The 20,822-nt window shown below is 38.3% G+C and overlaps 1 protein-coding gene across 2 annotated transcripts in view; it reads left to right on the top strand.

Moving 5' to 3' along the window:
• The window catches only part of NCALD (neurocalcin delta), a 279,891-nt gene that overhangs the window by 99,661 nt on the left and 159,408 nt on the right, over window positions 1–20,822 (top strand). For both annotated transcript variants that reach the window (XM_045454028.1, XM_045454029.1), the window contains one exon: window positions 14,723–14,809. The gene's annotated coding sequence lies outside the window, so the exon portion shown is untranslated. The remainder of the gene's footprint in view (window positions 1–14,722; window positions 14,810–20,822) is intronic.

A 20,822-nucleotide genomic window follows, 5' to 3' on the forward strand; every position in this document is an offset into this window, starting at 1 on the left:
ATATCTTCCTTCAGCTCTAGTGATCCATATTAATTCGTAGTGTAATTGAATTTCTCACCAAGGAGGGGAAAATGACAGAAACAGAATTGAACAGACTCACTTTCCTCCATTTTATTAGACCAGGAGATCCTGGCCATGAAAGGATCAGGATTGTTTATCTGTGTCCCCAATCTTAGAAGAAGACAGTAGGAGTATCCAGCAGAAGCCTTTGTGGGGGACATGTGGAACTCCTACTCTGTGAGATCTACCATGCAGATCGTGTCATGTGGGATTAATAGCTTTGCCATGTCACACCCAGCACACCAGACACTCAGAGACATACAGGTGGCACGCACTGTTCCCAACTACCCTCTGCTCTCTGGGACTGAGGTCAAAAGATGGCCAGGCTATTCTACAATAGTGAGAAGGTGAAGTTGAGGAGCAAAGCAGCCTGGAATCTCTTAGCTGCTTTTCCTCCCTGCTGTCAAAAACAGGCATGCCATTTGCAGCACAAGGAGGGAGCCATTTGCAGAGCTGTGGAAGCCTGAGAAAGCTGAGAAAGAGTTATTTCAGGGAGGGGTTGGGGTGGTGCTGTCTGCCTGGGGAATTCTTAGTGCCTCCACCTCCAGAGAACATTAACATTTCCAGTCCCTTTTCCACAGCCCTCTCTCTCCCTCCTCCTCACCCCCAGCACAAAGGCACAAATGAAATTCCTAAAAGTAGACTACTTCTGCCTAGTTATTTTTAGTATTTGCTGTTAGTATTTATCAAGCTTTTCAGTGTTAATTTGTCCTCCTACCCATTTCTCTTCCTGCCTCCACGTGCTGGGTTTGGTATGGAAGAAGCGTGTACAAGAAGCAGCTGGTGATCACATAGAAACATCTCCTAGAGAGAGGAGGCTATGGACCTTGAAAATCAGTCTCCCTCACCCCCACCTTGAAGAGAAGAAAGAAAGATCTGTATTCCATTAGCTTTGGAGAGCAACATAAGCATTGTTGAAAGTGAACCCATTAAAATGTGTAGGTGGTATTTAGCCAGGTCAAGAGCCCCAGTCAAGGAGGTGGGTCAGAGAAGCAACACATGAACAAAATGCCATAATACACACAAAGAGGGTTGGCGACCAGGTGAACAAGCAGGATGCCAGAGGAAGATGATGCCAGAGGAGAGAAAAGTATAAAAATACATGCAAAGATTAAAGGATCTGAGGGAGCAGAAGGGTTAAAATAAGAAGTGGTGGGGTGGGATTGAAAAAGCTAGAAGGGGCACCTGGTGGCTCAGTTGGTTGAGTGATGGACTCTTGATTTCAGTTCAGGTCATGATCCCAGTGTTGGGCTCTGTGCTGAGTATGGAGCCTGCTTGGGATCCTCTCTCTCTCTCTCTCTCTCTCTCTCTCTCTCTCTCTCTCTCTCCCCCCTCCCTCCCTCTCTCCCTCCCTCCCTCTCTCCCTCCCTCCCTCCCTCCCTTCCTCCCTCTCTCTCTCTCTCCCTCTCCCTCTCCGCCTCTCCCCCCTCTGCTCAAGCTCTCCTTCTGTGAAATATACATACATACATACATACATACATACCTACATACATACATACGTACATACATATATACATACATACATACATACATACATACATACATACATACATACAAACAGAAAAGAAAAGGCCAGAGGAAGAGAGCTCTGTAGCACCCAGTACTGTAGTATTTTACAGCTTAATGGTGAAACATTGCTTGTTCCTGCCCCAACTGCCTGCCCTGTCTCTGGGAGTCAGTTATGCCCAGAACAGCCACATTTTTCTGGAGAGGAACTCCCAGGACATGTTCTAGAGAGAGATGTTGAATGAAAGCAAGACCTTTCCAAGTGCGAGTCGTATCAATCTGCATGGTCATTCAACCCCTTGTCCCCCCATCAATGTATTCATTTCTTAGGAAGCAGAAAAGAGTTGCTTCCCTTTGCAACATCAAAAAAAAAATGTTTTGGCTTGATTTTTGTGTTCTTTTTAAATTTTGCTATGTTTTTCAGTTTCCTAGAAATTGAAAAATATACTAAATGAAGTAAAAAGTGTTTAATGAGTGGGTTCAACAGTAGAATACAAGAAGCAAAGGAAAGAATCAGTGTACTTACAGATAAAATAATAGAAAGTACCCAATCTGAGGCACCTGGGTGGCTCAGTAGGTTAAGCCTCTGACTTTGGCTCAGGTCATGATCTCACAGTTCCTGGGTTCAAGCCCTGCATTGGGCTCTGTGCTGACAGCTCAGAGCCTGGAACCTGCTTTGGATTCTGTATCTCCCTGTCTCTCTGCCTCTCCATCTCTCTCTCTCTCTCTCTCTCTCTCTCTCTCTGTCTGTCTCAAAACTAGATAAAAATAAAAAAAAAATAAATTACCCAATGGGAACAACAGAGAAAATAGAATCAAAATTGGGGGGTGGGGGTGGGGAGACAGGGCCTTAGGGGGCCCAAGGGGATATAAAAATTGTATACCATGTGTATCATCAGCATGCTAGAAGGAAAGAAAGAGGAAGATGAGACCAAAAAAGTATTTGAAGAAACAATTGCTGACAGTCTTCCAAACTTGGTAAAAGACACAGACCTATAGTTTCAAGAAGTTGAGCAAAACCCCAAACAGGATTAACCTAAAAAAATCCACACTAAGATACATCTTAGTCAAAGTTCTGAAAAATAAAGTCAGAGAAAAGATTTGAAAGCAGCAAGAGTGAAATGAGACCTTATCTATAAGGAGAAACAATTAGATAGTGAATTCCTCATCAGAAACCATAGAGGCCAGAAGTAAGTGGCAGAATATTTTCAAATGTTGAAGGAACTGTCAACCCAAACAATGAAAACATCCTTCAGGAATGAAGGGGAAATAAAGACATTTTCAGCTGAAGGAATACCTAGTAATGTGTCACCAGTAGGCTCATCTTAAAAAAATAGCTAAAGGAAATTTCTCTAAACAAAAAGGGAATGATGGAAGAGGGAACATCAGTATGGAAGAAAGAATAAAACAAAGAGTAAAAATAGGGATAAATACAATAAGCTTCCTTCTCCTCTTAGTTTTCTAAATTAGATGATTGAAACAAAAATTTTAACACTGATGTGACTCAGTGTAGTAGAAGAAATGTTTAAGAAAGTTATTCTTTAGGGGTGCCTGGGTGGCTCAGTCAGTTAAGCATCGACTCTTGCTTTCAGCTCAGGTCATGATATCACAATTGGAGAGTTCGAGCCTCAAGTTGGGCTCTGCACTGACAGTGCAAAGCTTGTTTGGGATTCTCTCTCTCTGCCCCTCCCCCACACTCATGCACATTCTCTCTCTCTCAAATAAATAAACTTTAAAAAAAAGAAAGTTATTTTATAAATGAGGATGAGTAAAGTGATGTAAAGGGAGTTAAGGAATCTAATTGCACTGGTATAACATTAAAAACAATAGACTCACAGGGTGCCTGGGTGACTCAGTCTGTTAAGTGTCCAACTTTGGCTCAAGTCATGATCTCACAGTTTGTGACTTCGAGCACTGCCTTGGGCTCTGTGCTGACAGCTCAGAGCCTGGAACCCTACCTCACATTCTGTGTCTCCTTCTCTCTCTGCATTCCATCACTCATGCTCTGTCTCTCTCAAAAACAAACATTAAAAAATTAAATAAAAAAATAAATGAAAAAAATAATAGATTCTGACAAGTTACATATATTTAGGGTAATATGAAGAACAACCATTAAAAAGCCATACAAAGAGATATACTAAAAAAACTATTGATAAATAAAAATAGAATTCTAAGAAATGTTCCAGTATCCACAATAAGGCTGGAAAATGAAAATAAAGAACAAACAGGAAACAAAAAGTAAAATGGCAGACCATAACCCAAGCATGTCAGTAATTACATTAAATGTAAATGGCCTAAGTATACAAATTATAAGAAAGCAGTTGACACAATAAATTTAAAAAAAATGACCCAGCTTGGGTGCTTGGCTGGCTCAGTTGGTAGAGCATTCGACTCTTGATCTCAGGGTTGTGAGTTCAAGCCCCACATTGGGCATAGAGCTTACTTAAAAAAAAAAAAAAAAATGACCCAACTAGATGCTGTCTATAAGAAACTACCTTCAAATATATCAATATAGGAGAGTGAAAGTAAAAAGACAGAAAAAAGATATATCATACAAACATTAATCAGAAGCAAGCAAGAATGGTTATATTAAGATCAGATAAAGAAGACTTCTGAGCAAAAAAAAAAAAAAAAAAAAAAAAAAAGACCAGGGACCGAGGGACATTACATAATGATAAAAGGGTCAATCTACCAAAGAGACATAGCAAACATAATATTTTGCACACAAATCCTAAATATGTACCAAACAGAGCAAAATGTGTGAAACAAAAGCTGATAACTGAAAGAATAGACAACTCTATAGTTAGAGTTGGAAACCTCAACACACCTTTTTTTAACAATTCATAGAACAACTAGATGGAAAACCAGCCAGTACAGAGACCACAGCAACATGATCAGTCAACCAGATCTGATTTATGTTTATAGTCCACCCGGCAACAGGGGAAAAGACATTCTTTTCAAGTGCCACAAAATATATGCCAGGATAAGCCATAATCCATAAAACAAACCTCAACAAATTTGAAGAATTGAAATCATACAGTGTATTCTCTGACTACAGCGGAATCAGACCAGGAATCAATAATGGAAACATTACAGGAAAATCTCTAAATACTTAGAACTGAAACAACAAACTTCTAAAACATCTGTGGGTCAAAGAGGAATTCTTAAGGGAATTTTTAAAAATACATTGAAGTAAATGAAAATGAAAATACAACATAACAAAATTTGTGAGGCTCAGCTAACGCAGTTCTGAGAGGGAATTTTATAGCACTAAGTATGTTAGGAAAGAGGAGAAGTCTCAAGTTAATAATTGAAATTCTCATCTCTAGAAACTATTTTTGAAGTTTATTTATTTTTGAGAGAGAGAGAGAACAGAAGTGAGGAAGGGGCAGAGAGAGAGAGGGAAAGACAGAATCCAAAGCAGGCTGCAGGCTCTGAGCTGTTAACACAGAGCCCGACTCAGGGCTCAAATCCACCAACCGTGAGATTGTGACCTGAGCTGAAGTCAGATGCTTAACTGAGTGAACCACCCAGGTGCTCCCAGAAACTAGTTTTTTTTTTTTTTTAATTTGTAAAAAGGAGCAAATGAACCCAAAGCAGGCATAAGAAAGAATAATAAAGAACAAAAACCAATAAAATTGAAAAGAGACAAACAATAGGGAGAATAGATTAAAGCCCAAACTGATTCTTTGAAAAGATCAACAACATTGATAAGCCTTCAACAACACTGACAGAGAGAAGACACACATTACCAGTATCTGGAATCAAAAAGACTAACCATCACTATAGACGTGCAGGCATCAAAAGAAAAATAAAGGAATACTTCAAACAACCCTACACATTTTCTGTTTTGGAAGGAAGTTTCCAGATTACTAATTAAATTTTCTTAGGTATAAGGCTATTCAAATTATCTGTATTTGTTGTGTGGGTTGTGGTAGCTTGTGCTTTTTGGGAAACAAATCCATTTCATCAAGTTCTTCCAAAACAGAAAATTCCAGATCCAGTTGGTTTCACTGGAAAATTCTACCAAATATTTAAAGAATTACATTAATCCTATCACTCTCTTCCAGAAAATAGAAAAGCTTCATCTTATGAAGCTATTCTGATACCAAAACTAGAAAAAGACAATACAATGTAAGAAAACTAGAGACTAATGGCTCTCATGAAGATAAATGCAAAATTCCTTAACAAATAGCAAATAGCATTCGGCTATGTGTAAAAATAATTATATAAAAATAATTATATACCATGACCAGGTGGAGTTTATTTTAGGGATGTAAGACTCATTCAATATTTGAAAATCAAGCAGTATAACCCACCATATAAACAATCTAAAGAAAAAAATCACAATCATGCTAATGGAAGCAGAAAAAGTATTTGACAAAGTTCAACCCCCATTCATGATTTGAAAAAAAAACTCTCAAAAATAGGAATAGGAGGGAACTTCCTAAAATTGATTTCATAATATCTATCAAACACCTGCAGCTAACAGCATATTTAATAGTGAAAGACTGAATTCTTTCCCCATAACATCAGGAGCAAGACAAGGATGTTCTCTGTCATGACAACTATTCAACATACTACTGGGAGTTCTACACAGTACAATAAACTAAGAAGAGAAAACAAAAGGCATACAGATCAGAAGGTAGAAATAAAATTGTTTCTGTTTGCAGATGGCATGAGAAAAATCCAGTGGAATCTACAAAAAAACTAGAACTAATAGGTAAGTTCAGCTAAGTTGAAGGGTATAAAAGAAACAAAAATCAACTGTATTTCTATATATTACCAATGTATACACGGGTATTGAAATTAAATGTACAATATCACTTATGATAGCTCAAAAACATATGAAACTTATATGTAAATCTAACATAACATGTAGGATTTGTATGCTGAAAACTACAAAATGCTGATGAAAGAAATCAAGTGAGAAGATCTAAATAAATGAAAAGCCATACTATGAATCTAATTCATGGATTGGAAGATTCAACATAGTGGATATGTCAACTCTCCCCAAACTGATATTTAGGTTTAATGAAATTCTTACAAAAATTCCAGAAAAGATTTTTGTAAATATAGACAAGATTACTCTAAAAATTTACACAAAAAGGAGACATATAAATGGCCAATGGACATATGTAAAGATACTCAATGTCACTCATCATTAGGGAAATGCAAGTCAAAACTACAGTGTCACCTCACACCTGCCAGAATGGCTAAAATGAACAACACAAGAAACAACAAGTGTTAGCAAGGACGTGGAGAAAAAGGAATCCTTGTGCACTTTTTGTGGGAAGGCAAACTGGTACATCCACTGTGGAAAACAGTATGAAGTTTCCTCAAAAAAAAAGTTAAAAATAGAACTACCTACAATCCAGTAATCGCACTACTGGGTATTTACCCAATGAATAAAAAAACACTAATTCAAAGAGATATATGCACCCTCATGTTTACTGCAACAGTTTTTACAATAGCCAAATTATGGAAGCAGCCCAAGTGTCTATCAATAGATGAATGGATAAAGAAGATGTGGCACACACACACACACACACACACACACACACACACACACACACACGGAATATTATTCAGCCATAAAAAGGAATGAAATCTTGCCATTTGCAACAATGTGGATGGAGCTAGAGAGTATAATGCTAAGTGAAATAAAATCAGTCAGAGAAAGACAAATACCATATGATTTCACTCTTATGTGGAATTTAAGAAATAAAATAAATGAACGAAGGGAAAAAAGAGAGATGGGGTGCCTGGATGGCTTAGTTGGTTAAGCATCTGGCTCCTTGCTGACACCAAGGGAGCCTGCTTGGGATTTTCTCTCTCCCTGTCTCTCTGCCTCTTCCCTGCTCTCTCTCTCGAAATAAATAAATAAGTTTAAAAGAGAGAGAGAGAGAGAGAAACCAAGAAACAGACTGTTAACTATAGAGAATAAACAGAGGGTTAATAGAGGGGAGATGGATGGGGGGAAGGGAGAAATAGATGATGGAGAAATAGTGCTTATCATGATGAGCACTAAGTAATGTATAGCATTGCTGAATCACTATATTGTACACCTGAAACTAACATAACACTGTTAATTATACTGGAATAAAAATGTTTAAATTTGATAAAAACAAAACAAAATAAAATAAAAATTTATACAAAAAGGGAAAGGAACTAGAATGTCTAAACCAGTTTTGAAAAAGAATAAAATGGGAGGAATCACTCTACTTGATTTCAAGACTTACATAGCTACAATAATGAGGACTGTGGAAATAGCGGAGGGAGGGATGGACACATAGATCAATGGAAGATCTGTAAGTAGTCACATATAAATATAGCCAACTGATTTTTGAGAAGCATGTAAAAGCAATTCAATGGAGGTAAGATATTCTTTTCAGCATTAGTGCTGGAGCAACTGGATAACCTCAACCTAAAAACCCCACAGCTTAACTCCAATTGGATCATACATTTAAATATAAAATATAGGGGCACCTGAGTGGCTCAGTCGGTTAAGTGTCTGACTCTCTGTTTTGGCTCAGGTCATGATCTCACAGTTTTGTGAGTTCAAGCCCCACATTGGGCTCTGTGCTGATGGTGCAGAGCCTGCTTGGGATTCTTTATCTTCTCCCTCTCTCTCTGACTCTCCCCTGCTTATGCTGTCTCTGTCTCTCTCTAAATAAATTTAAAAACTTAAAAAAATTTAAATTATAAAATATTAAACTATAAAAATTTTAGAAGAAAACATGGGTGAAAATATTCAGGACTTTTGGCTGTGTGAAGAGTCCTTAAACATGGCACTAAAGACATAATTTCTAAAAGAAAAAAAATAAATTTAAATTCATCCAAATTAAAAATGTTTGCTCTATGAAGGACTCTGTTAAGAATATGAAAAGACAAGCTATAGATGGAGAGAAAAAACTTACAAAGGACTTAAATCTAGGCTATATAAAGAATATATGTACCTAACAAAGGACTTAAATCTAGGCTATATAAAGAATTCGAAACTTAGTTAAAAAAGAAACAGTTCTATTAGAGAATGGGCAAAAGATAGAAAGAGACATTTCACTGAAAAGGACGTATAGATGGCAGATAAGCGCTTGAAGATGTTCAACATTACTAGGTATTAGGGAAATGCAAATGAAGACCATAATGAAATATCACTACACATCTAGTAAAATAGCCTGAAATAGTGATAATGCCAAATGCTGGCAAAGATGTGGCAAAATTGAATCTCTTATTCATTGATGGTGGTTAAAATGGTACAGCCACTCTGGAAAATAGCTTTGGCAGTTTCTTAAAAACTAAACCTAAACTGAATCATAAGACCCAGCAGTCACTCTCCTGGGCATTTATCCCAGAGAAACAACTTACGTCCGCAGAAAAACTTATAGACAATTTTTCCCAACAGCTTTATTTGTAATAAGCCAAAAGCTGAAAACAACCAACACGTCCTACAATAGTGGTTAAATATACAGTGGTACATGCAAACGGTGAGATACTGTTCAGCCATAAAAAGGAGCCAACTTTGATACAAATAACAACTTGGATACAGGCAATGCCTGGGATCTCAATTCAGCATTATGCTGAATTAAAAAACCCAACATCAAAAGGTTATATATTATATGTTTCCACTTATTAACATTCTAGACATAACAAAATTAGAAAGATGGAGAACAAGTTTGTGGTTTCGAGGGATAAGGGGTGGGAGCTGAGAGGATGGGTGTGGCTATAAATGGTAGTAGGATGTTGTTCTGTGTGGTGATAAATAGTTCTGTACCTTGATTGCAGTGCTGGTTACACAGATCTTCACGTGTGATAAAATGAAATGTAACTATAAAAATGTATTAGATGTAGGCTTACCTAAACAAAAATATTGTTTGTATGTGCTCTTCTTGGGTTTTATTTATAAAAACAAGTCACCAATACTTGCTTTTTTTCATTCTTTGTGCTTTTACAGTTCACCCAAGTTGTTGCCTGTAGCTATGATTTATTCATTTTCCTTGTCTAATATTTCATTATTTGTATGTAACTCAGTTTATTTCTTTACCTGTTGGTGGGCATTTGTGTTAAATATAGCTTTTTTTTTTTTTTTTAAGAATGGTGTTATAAACATTTTGTGCCTGTTTTCCAGCGCTGCTATGCAAGAATTTCTCTAGAGAATATAGGTAGGAGTGTGTTTGCTTGGTTGGAGGGCACGGAAAGCATTCAACTTCATGAGTTAAGGTTAAATTGTTTGAGGGGCTTATATCAACTAATACACCCACCATCAGCTAAATTTGCATTTTCTTGATTACAAATGAGGTTGCTTGTCTTTTTATATGTACATTTACCATTCTTGTTTTTCTCTTCTGTGACAATGTGTCAGATCTTTTGCTCATTTTTCTATTATGCTGTCTTTTACTGATTTGTAACATTTCTTTATATAATCTAAAAACTGGCCTTTTGTTGATTTTACTTGCTGCAAACTTGTGGCAGATGTTGGCAAGTTTTTTGCTTTCTTTATCATACTTTTTTTGTTTTTGTTTTTTAGAGGGAGAGAGAGAGAGAGAATGCATGAATGGGGGAGAGGGGAAGAGGGAGAGAGTGAGAGAGACTCCTAAGCAGAGTCCACACTTAGCATGGAGCCCAATGCAGGACTTGATCCCACAACACTGGGATCATGACCTGAGCCGAATCGAGAGTTGGATGTTCAACCAATTGAGCCACCCAGGTGTCCCTCTTTATTGTACTTTTTGATAAAGATATTAATATTATAGTAGGGAACATTTATCAGTCTTTCCTTCTGCAATAAACAGTTTTGTGTCTTAAGAACCCTTTTCCCATTTGGAGGTCTGAAAGATGTTCTATATTTTCTTCCACCAGTTATAACTTTTTTTTTTTTTTTTTTTTACAGCTAAGCCCTTAATCCCTCTGGAATTGATCTTTGGGTATGATTCCTCCTTGACTTTTGGCTCAGTAAATTATTTCAACCTTTTGTGAGAGCTCTGTTGTCTTTTAATTCCAACTTCCCAGCCTTGACTGGTACTGATGCTTGCTCTGTCTCTTCAAGTTGTGTGTGTGTGTGTGTGTGTGTGTGTGTGTGTGTGTGTGTGCTTTTTCTTTTGGTATGCCTTGTAAATTTTTCCTGCTAGCCAGATACAGTGTACCAGGTGAAAGGAACTGCTATAAATAGATCTTTAGTAATGTGGTGGTGAGGTTCTCAGAGAGAGGAGGTGTTTTACACATTCTGTGATCAGCCTTTTAGCAAGCCTGTGCCTCTGGACTGTGACCATCACGGTGTTGCAGTTTTTTTCTCCCCCTTTGCTCAGGATGGCTGGAGTGGACTGAAGTTCAGTATTTGCTTTCTCCCACATTGAAGGCTAGAGGAGTCTGGTTTCAGTATTTCCCTTTCCCAGGTCAGTTAGGTTCTCATAATACTCTAGCAGGTTAGGCTCTCATTAACTAGTTTACCCAGAAGGTGGGCCTTGCTAAGAACAGAGTGCTCTGGGACGCCTGGGTGGTTCAGTCAAACCTCAGCTCAGGTCATGATCTTATGGTTCATGAGTTCAAGCCCTGCATCGGGTTCTGCACTGACAGTTCGGAGCCTGCTTGGGATTTTCTCTCTGCCCCTCCCCAACCTGCTCTCTCAAAATAAATGATAAATAAATTAAAAAAAGAAAAAGAACAGAGTGCTCTGGCATATTTCAAAATGGTTCCTTTCGCCCTCTGCATTCTGGAAGCTGGAGGGGATTTTTCTCTGATATTTACTGTGGGAATCTGGTAGATGTCCTGCAAGTAAATCTCACAGTATTGGGAGAGCTCCCTTTTGACTAGGTACCCCCAGAGCTTTTAACTCTCAGAGTTGTCCCCACAGAAATTCCAGCAGTTCAGAAACTACAGTTCAAGTTTTCCTACCCCAGCACTGCTTCCTTCAGCAGTTGCTGCTGGTAAGTCCCTGCTCAGGGAAGCCATCCGTCCATCTCTCTAATCTGGGGGACAGTGGTTTGCCCTGTGTGCTTCCCTATCTTAACGTGTTCCAAGAGGAGTTCTTGAATTCTACTTGTTGTTAGGATGGAGTGGTGATTTCCAAGTTCTGACTCCTCTTTTGTCTTTTAATACCTGAGGTCATGAGAAGGTCCAGGAAGAAAATTCAACCATGGTGAGATTTGGGAAGATGGCCAATTCTCCTTTAGGCAACTTTGAAAGAAATTTTGGTCAAATGATGGGTTTCCTTTACTGTAGCCAAGGCATTCTTGCTTTAGTGGTTTTGTAAGTGCTTGAGTGTCACGTGTTAAAAAGCTAAAGAAACCAAAACCAAAAGCAATGAAAAGCAATGAATCTCCTCTCACCATTTGAACTATGACTCAGATCATTTAAAGAAGCTATTTGTTAAGAAAGAAAGCATAAATTTAACATGCCTGTTTGTGTGGTATTCAGAGTACAGATTCTGCTTTTGGAAAGGCACTGCTGTTTATGGGAAATATTGCTGGACAAGGACAAGGCTGGAGTTAAGCCTTGATCTGTCATTACGTGGTTGCAAAAGCTTCTTGTATCCAGAGTACGTTCAGCTCCTGTAATAACCCTTCTACAGCAGCTTAGCCAAATAAAGGTGTTTTTTGTTTTGTTTTGTTTTGTTTTATTCCCCTCATATAACAGCCTGGGAGCAGGAAAACCAGGACTAGTGTAGTGGCTCCTTTTTTCAGTTTAGGCTTCACAGCGTGTGGCTCTTGTCTTCATGCTTGTCACTTCATGACCGCAAAGTATGTCTCTATCTCTGGCCTTGTATCAATGTCTCAGGCATGAAGAAGAGGAAGGGCAAAGAGCAAAAAGCGAGTGGAGAGCTCTTTAAAGAGCTTTTTCCAGGGGGCACTTGGGTGGCTCAGTCAGTTAAGCATCTGACTTTGGCTTAGGTCATGATCTCACAGTTCTTGGGTTCGAGCCCCGCATCGGGCTCTGTGCTGATGGTTTGGAGCCTGGAGCCTGCTTTACGTTCTGTGTCTCCCTCTTTCTCTGCCCCTCCCCTGCTCGTGATCTGTCTCTCTCTCAAAAAATAAACATTTATTTTTTTTAAAAAAAAGAGCTTTTCCAGGAAGCCTACGCAGTAATGTTAGCTTACACCTCCAGGGTCCAAGCTGTTCCACCTGTCCATCCTTAGCTGTGGTTTTAACAGGGCAAATTGCTGCCCGGAACAAAATCAAGGTTCTGTAAAGAGAAACAGTATGCTGGGAATTGGATAGGTAACCAGCAGTGTCTGCCCCGTTCTCTAAACTTCCATTGGGAACACCTGTTCCTCCCCCACCCCTGACAGAGTTGTTTGGAGGTCAAAATGGAAGATCAAAATCAAATGCAGGAGCACTTCATACACTATAAAATGTATTTCATAAACAAAATGGAAATATCCTGACCTATATTCTTTTTCTTAAAGCTTTTTTATTTATTTTACTTAGAGAAAGAGCACATGCACATGGGAGGGGCAGAGAGAGAGACATAGAGAGAGAGAAAGAGAGAGGGAGGGAGAGGGTGAGAATCCCAAGCAGGCTCTGCACTGTCAGCACAGAGCCCGACGCAGGGCTTGAATCCACAAATCACAAGATCATGACCTGAGCTGAAACCAAGAGTCGGACGTTTAACCAACTGAGCCACCCAGATGCCTCTCGTGACCTATGTTTTTAGAGAGCAAATCTAATGTTAACAGAAAGCCCACCTGACTGTAAAGATTTGGGTAATCAGTATCTCTTGAACCTTAGCTCATTCTCTTGTTGACATCTTTAGAGAATACAGTGTTCTCATGGATGCACATCCTCAAATACCAATCTTCAGGTTACTGCCAAAGATTGTTGTGCTGGACATTTGTTGATTTCCTCCATAATAATCCCTTTTCCCTTCCAGTATCTTGAGTGACTTCCCATGCGATTTTTCTTTGGAACGTTTCTACCCTCACCTCCAGGGATAAGCCTTGATTAATTTAAAGCCATTCAGCAAAGTATTAGTGACTGATTCAGTGATGGGCAATCTGAGTGACCTCAGAATTTGGGACTGCCAGAGTGCTAACACTATCCCCTTGAAATATACATAAGTGGTCTTGAATTGCTGCAGCTAGTATTTTTTGTACCATGAAAGGAGGCAGCCTGAGGTTGAAATCAATCGACAGAGAATACCTGTGCCAAGAGAACTCCAGAGAATCAAACGATGTAGTGAGCCTCTGTTTTCCCAAAACCAACCGTACACCTGGACATTTTTTTCCCCAGCTCAATGAACCAAAATATTTCCTTGTCTTGTTATTTATTCGAATCAGTGAGTTTGAGGTGGGGTTTGTGTTATTTGTAGCCAAAAGATTCCTGAGTGATCGTTTCCAATATATGGTTTAGGCAAAAATATATATATTATTTTAAATATATTCTTTAAATATATATTATTTAATGTATATTTATATCATCAACAAATTAGGAAATTAATCATGTTCCTAACTTAACAGGAAATCCTGTTATATAAATATAATATGTAATATATTTATATTTATAAATATAATATATAATATATTTATATTTATAAATATAATAAATATATTATTAATATACATTTATAAATATATAAATATGATGATATAATATAACATAACAATATAACTATATTATATTTAATATATATTATTTAAATATAATTTAAAATAATATATTACATATATATGTTTTAAATAATGCATTACTTAATATAGTATATATTTATGTACATATGTAAACGCATATGTGTGTATTATATTATATATAATATGTATACATATGTATATATATTGGTATATACATGAGTTTATTCTAACGTTTATAGTCCTTCCAGGATTAAGGCGATGAGGCCTGAATGTTACTGAGAAGGCCAGTTTCTCTCTGTAATAAATGGACTGCACAGCATCTGTCTAAATGATTTTAAACTGTGAAGTGCTAAGACCTGAGTCTCATGCTTTTGGGGACTGCACTTATCTCCCCTGTGGTACAAGACTCGCCCCTGGGTACTTTAAGCCAAAGACCAATTAGGCTGAGATATGTCAGTGTTCTTGAAGGTGTGTTTCCTGTTTCCTGTTTGCAAAGGCAACTACAGAAGAAATAAAAGTAACGGCCTTACATAAACTGCTTACTGAGCTGTCAAATGTTCAAATGAAATATTCATTAATTATGAGTGATCTCAGTTGCAGGGCCACGGAGCTGCTGGTGATAAAATCTGTCGTGATCCTGTGGAAGGCTGTGCAATCCGAGGCGCTGCCTGACTGCTTATTGTGAGTTCCTTTTTTTAACCTCTTCAATGTCTGGGTTTTAAGTTGTGATTATTCTTAAATTATGATTCAGAAGGCAAAAATGTTGCATCCTAGTTAGGCCATTGTGGGTTTGTATGTTTGCTGTCTGGTAAATAAAACGTGCTGGCTTATTAGCTGCCATTAGAGCTTCGTCATGAGGTGTACATTTCTACTTGAACTCCGGATGAATTTGTGTATTAGTGACAAGAAAACTATGCATCCTTTCTACTTTTTAAAAAAATCTCTTCTGTGGTGACTCTGATTAAATGGGAACCTCATTTAAGTGTAAGAAATTTACTTAAAAAACAAACAAATAGGGGACATGATCACGAAGTAAAAACCTGACTTTCTTCCTGTATGTGCCGTTCCTCACTTTCTACATCTACGCATTTGGTATGGAAAATTGAAGAAGATATTGTGCAGCAAGTAGATGGGATTTTTTTTTAATTCAGAAACAATTCTTTTGAAATTCTATTATGGTACAATTAGGACGGCAGTACCAGCAATAGTGGATTTCCTGTTAAGTTAGGACCATGATTAATTTCCTAATTTGTTGATGTGGGTCTCGAAAGCCATCTCATTGAATATTTAGGAAATTGGCTTTTCAGGAAAGGAAATCTACTGATATATGAAGTTCTTGGAAAATTTTCAAGATATGCTAATGGCCCCAGATGAGAGCCAAGCCAAGATTTATAGGCAAGGTAATATGGCTTAGGTCCTGGTAATAGTTTTTGTGGCTGTTTGTAAATAAGGCGTGAATATTAATCTGATGTTTACTTGGCCAGACAGTTTTAAACGAAGAACAAATGGCAAACATAAAACAAATGTGGGTAAGAACAAAACCAAGTGTATTTTCCTGGTGTTGCAGGGAAGGGAAATAAGTTGATGCAAATTGAAATTTAAATGTACTCAGCTTTTTTTCGTCCCACTTCCTTTGTCCCCATTAAGTTTAGGCATTAGATAAGCAACATGGCTTATCTGGATGTAATAAGAATGTGAAAGGGAAAGTCTGTATTCCAACTCTGGTAGGCCAGTCCTTTTAATGCGATACATAGGACAATAATAAAGTATTTGAGGTCATGCTAAGCAAACTCTAATTTTTTCTTTCTTCGTATCATCAAGAACTGAGCCGCAACTCCAGTATATTGCTCGTGGAAGCCAAAATAGAATTGAGCATTTAAGTTGGTGGTGAGAGGCTCTTACGTCTTGGGATAATCTGGTTGAAGTACTTATGGCTATCACAGCCATAAACATGATAGTAGCCATTGCATTAGTTCATTGGATCTTTCTGATGTCAAACCAAAGAGTAATAGGAAAATATGTGTTCTTGGCCAAAAGACAGCAAAGCAGGAGTGTGACGCAACCATTCCCCTAGACATGGAGGTGTGGAGAATCCATATGCCTGCGATTAGCTTCTGACATTCCTGCCCTTCCTCAAGTGTGCAGGTCCCTCTTCTGTGATTTCAGAGACAGGTGATTCCTTACTGTAGATTCTCTGTGTGAGTGAGCCCCAGGTAGGCTCGACTTCATCTCTGGTTTATGTGGAGCAGAGAAAGGCTAGGCCGCTGGAGTTGATGCTGCAGATTCAAGGCGTCTTCCAGGTTCAGAGGAGGACAGTTTGGATGAGAAATTGACAGAAGAGGTCTTGAGGCAGTGAAGGAGCCACTTCCTGCTTCAAGACTACTGTGGTCTTGAGGGAGGCGTGGACAAGGCAGGGGTAAGGATGACCTCTGGAATAGAGGCCAAATCTCCTAACTGGGACTTTCCAAATGGATGGCCTAAGTTAGCAAATACTGCCCCATTTCCGGTGCATTCTGGAATTTGTTCAAGAATTTCAGGTACCCTTACCTAGTGACAGAGATCCTGATAGCAATAGGTAGGAAAGATACATGTAAAGAAACTATTTTAAAGTGAAGTATATGAATAGACTCCAGGTTTACAATTATTTCTGATTCCTGTCATCTGGGTGTCTCTCTTTAGCTCCTTGAGGCTAGAGTCATTTTGTCTGGATCCCCAAGAAATCATGTCTTCCCCAAGGCTTTCTATGTAACTGGCTTCTCAGTTACATGATATTACATGGAATTCTATTTTTCTATAGTTTTTGCACTAGACACCTCCTTCCTTCTCCTCTTACAAATATTATTTTAATCCTTCCAGCCTGGGAGCTCACCACTCTTTATTGTCAATTTCCTATAAATTCTCCTGTATCAAAAAGAAACCCCACCTGTTATTTCAACAGAATATCTACCTATAAATTCTCCTCTATCAAAAAAAAACCCCACCTATTGTGTCAACAGAATATCTATCATTCAAAAACAGTCATGGGGAGAAATTATCTCAGAGCCCAAGAGTAGAAGACACCAAATATCTAGGGGATAATTAAAGTATGCTTCCAGCTGTTTTCAAATAGAGACAGATACTGATCATCCAAATAATTGATTCGCCGACAACTATTTTCCACGCAGCCATGTTCTTAATGCAAAACAGCTAAAAAAAATTCATTGAAAAAATAAATAAATAAACCAAGCTGTGTTTTTATTAGTGTGTAGAAAACAGAACAGAAAGAGAGCAGTTGGTTTCTCAACAATTTTGCAATACGTTCCATTAGTATCATGTAGACTTAGGAGCATGTAGTTCAATGACAGTAGATAAATAATGATTCCATTTAGCCCCAAAGTGTTGACTAAGTACCTACTAACTTGAGTCCTAGTGGAGAATGATCTAGTATATCCTAGACCTGTATATCTGGTAACATAATGTTCCTAGAAACATAATTCATTTATTCACCCGATAAATATTGAGCACCGGCTATGTGACGGCCCTGTGTTAAATGATGGCAATATTCATGGGGAACAAGATAGGCATGGTTTCTGCCTGTAGTTGAGGGGTGTGGGATGGGAGGGAAATGTTAATGAAATAATTGCACACGTTTTACAAATGTGACCATTACTATGATGGGAAAACAAACAAACAAACATGGGAAACTTAGACCATAAAACACAGGCACTACATCTAGGTAAGTGGTGATCAGGGACGACTTCCCTAAAGAAATTTGAAGAGATTGCGAACATGGAAGAGAGTGTTCTGGGCAGAGGCTCTCAGGTAGCAGGGAACATGGAGCTTACTGGGAACTGAGCCAAGGGCAGTGTAGCTGGAGAGAAAGAGGGGAAGCTAGAAAGGTGGCAGGAACAGATTATGAGAGACTAATACATGAGTGAATGAATGTGAGTAGCTTATTATACACAGTGAGTCCTATTGACCTGTGTCACTAGTGTGAAAATAAAAGAAGCTTGCAATTTTATAATGACTCTGCTCTTTGGGAGATGATGTTCACTCATTCATTCACTCATTCAGCCAATAAACACGAGACAAGATCCCTGTTCACATGGATCTTAAATTCTAGTGGAACAAGCAGATAATGTGCCAATAAAGAAATAATATATAGGTCTTATGGTAAGTTTTTGTTTGTGTATAAGTGGTGTGGGTAGTTTTTAGGTGGAATTTTAAAAATAATTTCAGATATTTATTGTATTGCATCCAAGTGTAGTTATTCCTTTGTTTCATTAAGTTATATGTTCTAGCAGCGCTAAGACCATGCTTAGCACGGGTGTTCTTCATTGTACTCAACTCACAGTTGAAGACTCGGGTGAAACTCCAAGAGAGGGAAGCTGTGAGATTTGTATTCTTGTTTCTGAGGATCTCATGATACCACAGCCCACCTGGCACCTTACCTCCTCTTCTTGGACCGGTGCGGGGAGCAGGAGGGGAGCAATACAAAGATTTAAATGAAAACAACGGAAGCTAACATTGATCGAGAAGGATCTAAGAGAGAGTATTTCAGTCTATTTCTTTTTTCAAAAAGAACTCAGTACATCTTATTACACACTTAATATATTTTTTAAATTTTGCACATTTACCATCTCTAAAAAAAAGATTCACATCCTACAATCAATGTGCACATTTAAGAAAAGGTATTTCTTTGCCACATTCCCAAAAGCTGTTATTTAATTGATGGTCCATCTTAAAATCATCAGTGCCTTACGACTCCGAAAATAATACATATCTGGAACCTTGTTCGAATTTTCAGTCATGCCTGTCTTTTCTGAAGATCTCCTTGAAGCTTCCCTGATGACAGCGTTTGCATATCTGCATATAAAGTATCACCATTGATGGAACTAAACCAGGGCACCTCTAAGGGTCACCTTCGGGTCTTGCTTGCAAAACTGAGAGGAGAGTTCATTATAGCAAAGGGAGGCCTAATAATAATCTGTTTTAGTCCCTAGGAACTTCCTGACTTTTGATGTTCAGATTGTATGAATCAAAATTATTATTCCCATATATGCCAAAAGTAATGGAAATGTTCATGTGATCCTTTAGTACTGGGTTTCTCAGGCGCACTGTTGACATTTGGATCAGATCATTCTGTTGTGAGGGGCTGTCCCATGCATGGAGAATGTTTGGTAGCATTCTGGTACCAATAACTATCTCTTCCTGCGCCCCCCCCCCCCCATCATGACAGTCATCTCTAGTATTGCCAAATGCCTCTTGGGAGGGGCAAACTCACTTTCTCACTTGAGAACCACTGCTTTAGTATATCATAGTCACTGGTTCCCAATCCTGTGTTCTAGCTTGGTATTATAGTTGTATTGAAAACATGTGCAATCCTAAATGCATAGCTTTCAGTTTAACAGGATGGTGTCTTTATAATTCTGTAGTTCCTACATCACAATTAAAAATGATATTATGAAACCTGAGCTAGAAGGGTAACCAATTAGATTTTTACTCAGCCAAACCTGTGAAATTCTAACATGGTAATACATTTTTTTCTGTGGGGGAGGGTGCCTACACTTTGAGAGGATTGTTTTATTAAAACTGTATAAAATTTTACCCTCAAAGTTTAAAACTTACTTGGTGGATCACCTAATTTTTTAAAAGATACGCTTATGGGAATCTTAAAAAGACTCCAACTCATGCAGCTGCAAGAATTAAGAGCCTTTAGGTGACACATAGAAACTTAAATGAGGCACATTTAATGAGTTCAATTCTAGTTTGATGGGTGGCTGAAAACAACAGAGAGAAAAAAGTGCCACTCTTCTGTCCTTTGGTGCTGGCACTTAACATTTTAGTGTAAGTTATTACAATAGTGTATTGGTTTAATGTTCCCTTAATATCTGTGGTTTAATCAATGTTTCTGAACATGGAAGAATGTGTGTTCTCTCTGCCACTGTTCAGCTAAGAAATGACATTTGAAAATTACCGTAATCATGCATGAATAGATCTTCTAAAGTGGTATTTTACTACACTATGGTGCCTGGGAAGACTTAATATTGCATAAATTTACTTAGACATGTAACTAATACATGGCACCATTAGGGGAACTATTTTTTTAAATTCCTTTTTGTTATTGTTTTATTTATGTCTTAAATGTTTATATATTTATTTTTGAGAAAGAGAGGGAGAGGGAGAGGGGGAGAGAGAGAGAGAGAGAGAGAGAGATCATGTGTTGGAGAGGGGCAGAGAGAGAGAGGGAGACAGAGAATCCCAAGCAGGCCCTACACTGTCAGTGCAGATCCTGATGTAGGGCTCCACTCAGGGCTCGAACTCAGGAGCCCTGGGATCATGACCTGAGCCGAAATCAAGAGTTGGCCACTTAACAGACTGAGCCGTCCAGGGGTCTTAATTATTTATTTTACCTAAAGGCCTCCTGCCTCAAAATGTTGCATATATTTCAAGTGAGACCAATATATTGTTTTGTAAAATAGAGCTTTGTTTCCTGTCACTATTGTATTCAGGAATATTAAAAAATTTTTTTTTAATGTTTATTCATTTTTGAGAGAGAGAGAGACAGAGAGAGAGACAGAGTGCAGGTGGGGCAGGGGTAGAGAGAGAGAGAATCTGAAGCAGGCTCCAGGCTCAGAGCTGTGAACACAGAGCCCAAAGTGGGGCTTGAACCCACGAACCGCAAGATCGTGACCTGAGCCAAAGTTGGACGCTT

Source organism: Leopardus geoffroyi, chromosome C3, assembly GCF_018350155.1.
Source record: "Leopardus geoffroyi isolate Oge1 chromosome C3, O.geoffroyi_Oge1_pat1.0, whole genome shotgun sequence".
NCBI classification, from domain to species: Eukaryota; Metazoa; Chordata; class Mammalia; order Carnivora; family Felidae; genus Leopardus; species Leopardus geoffroyi.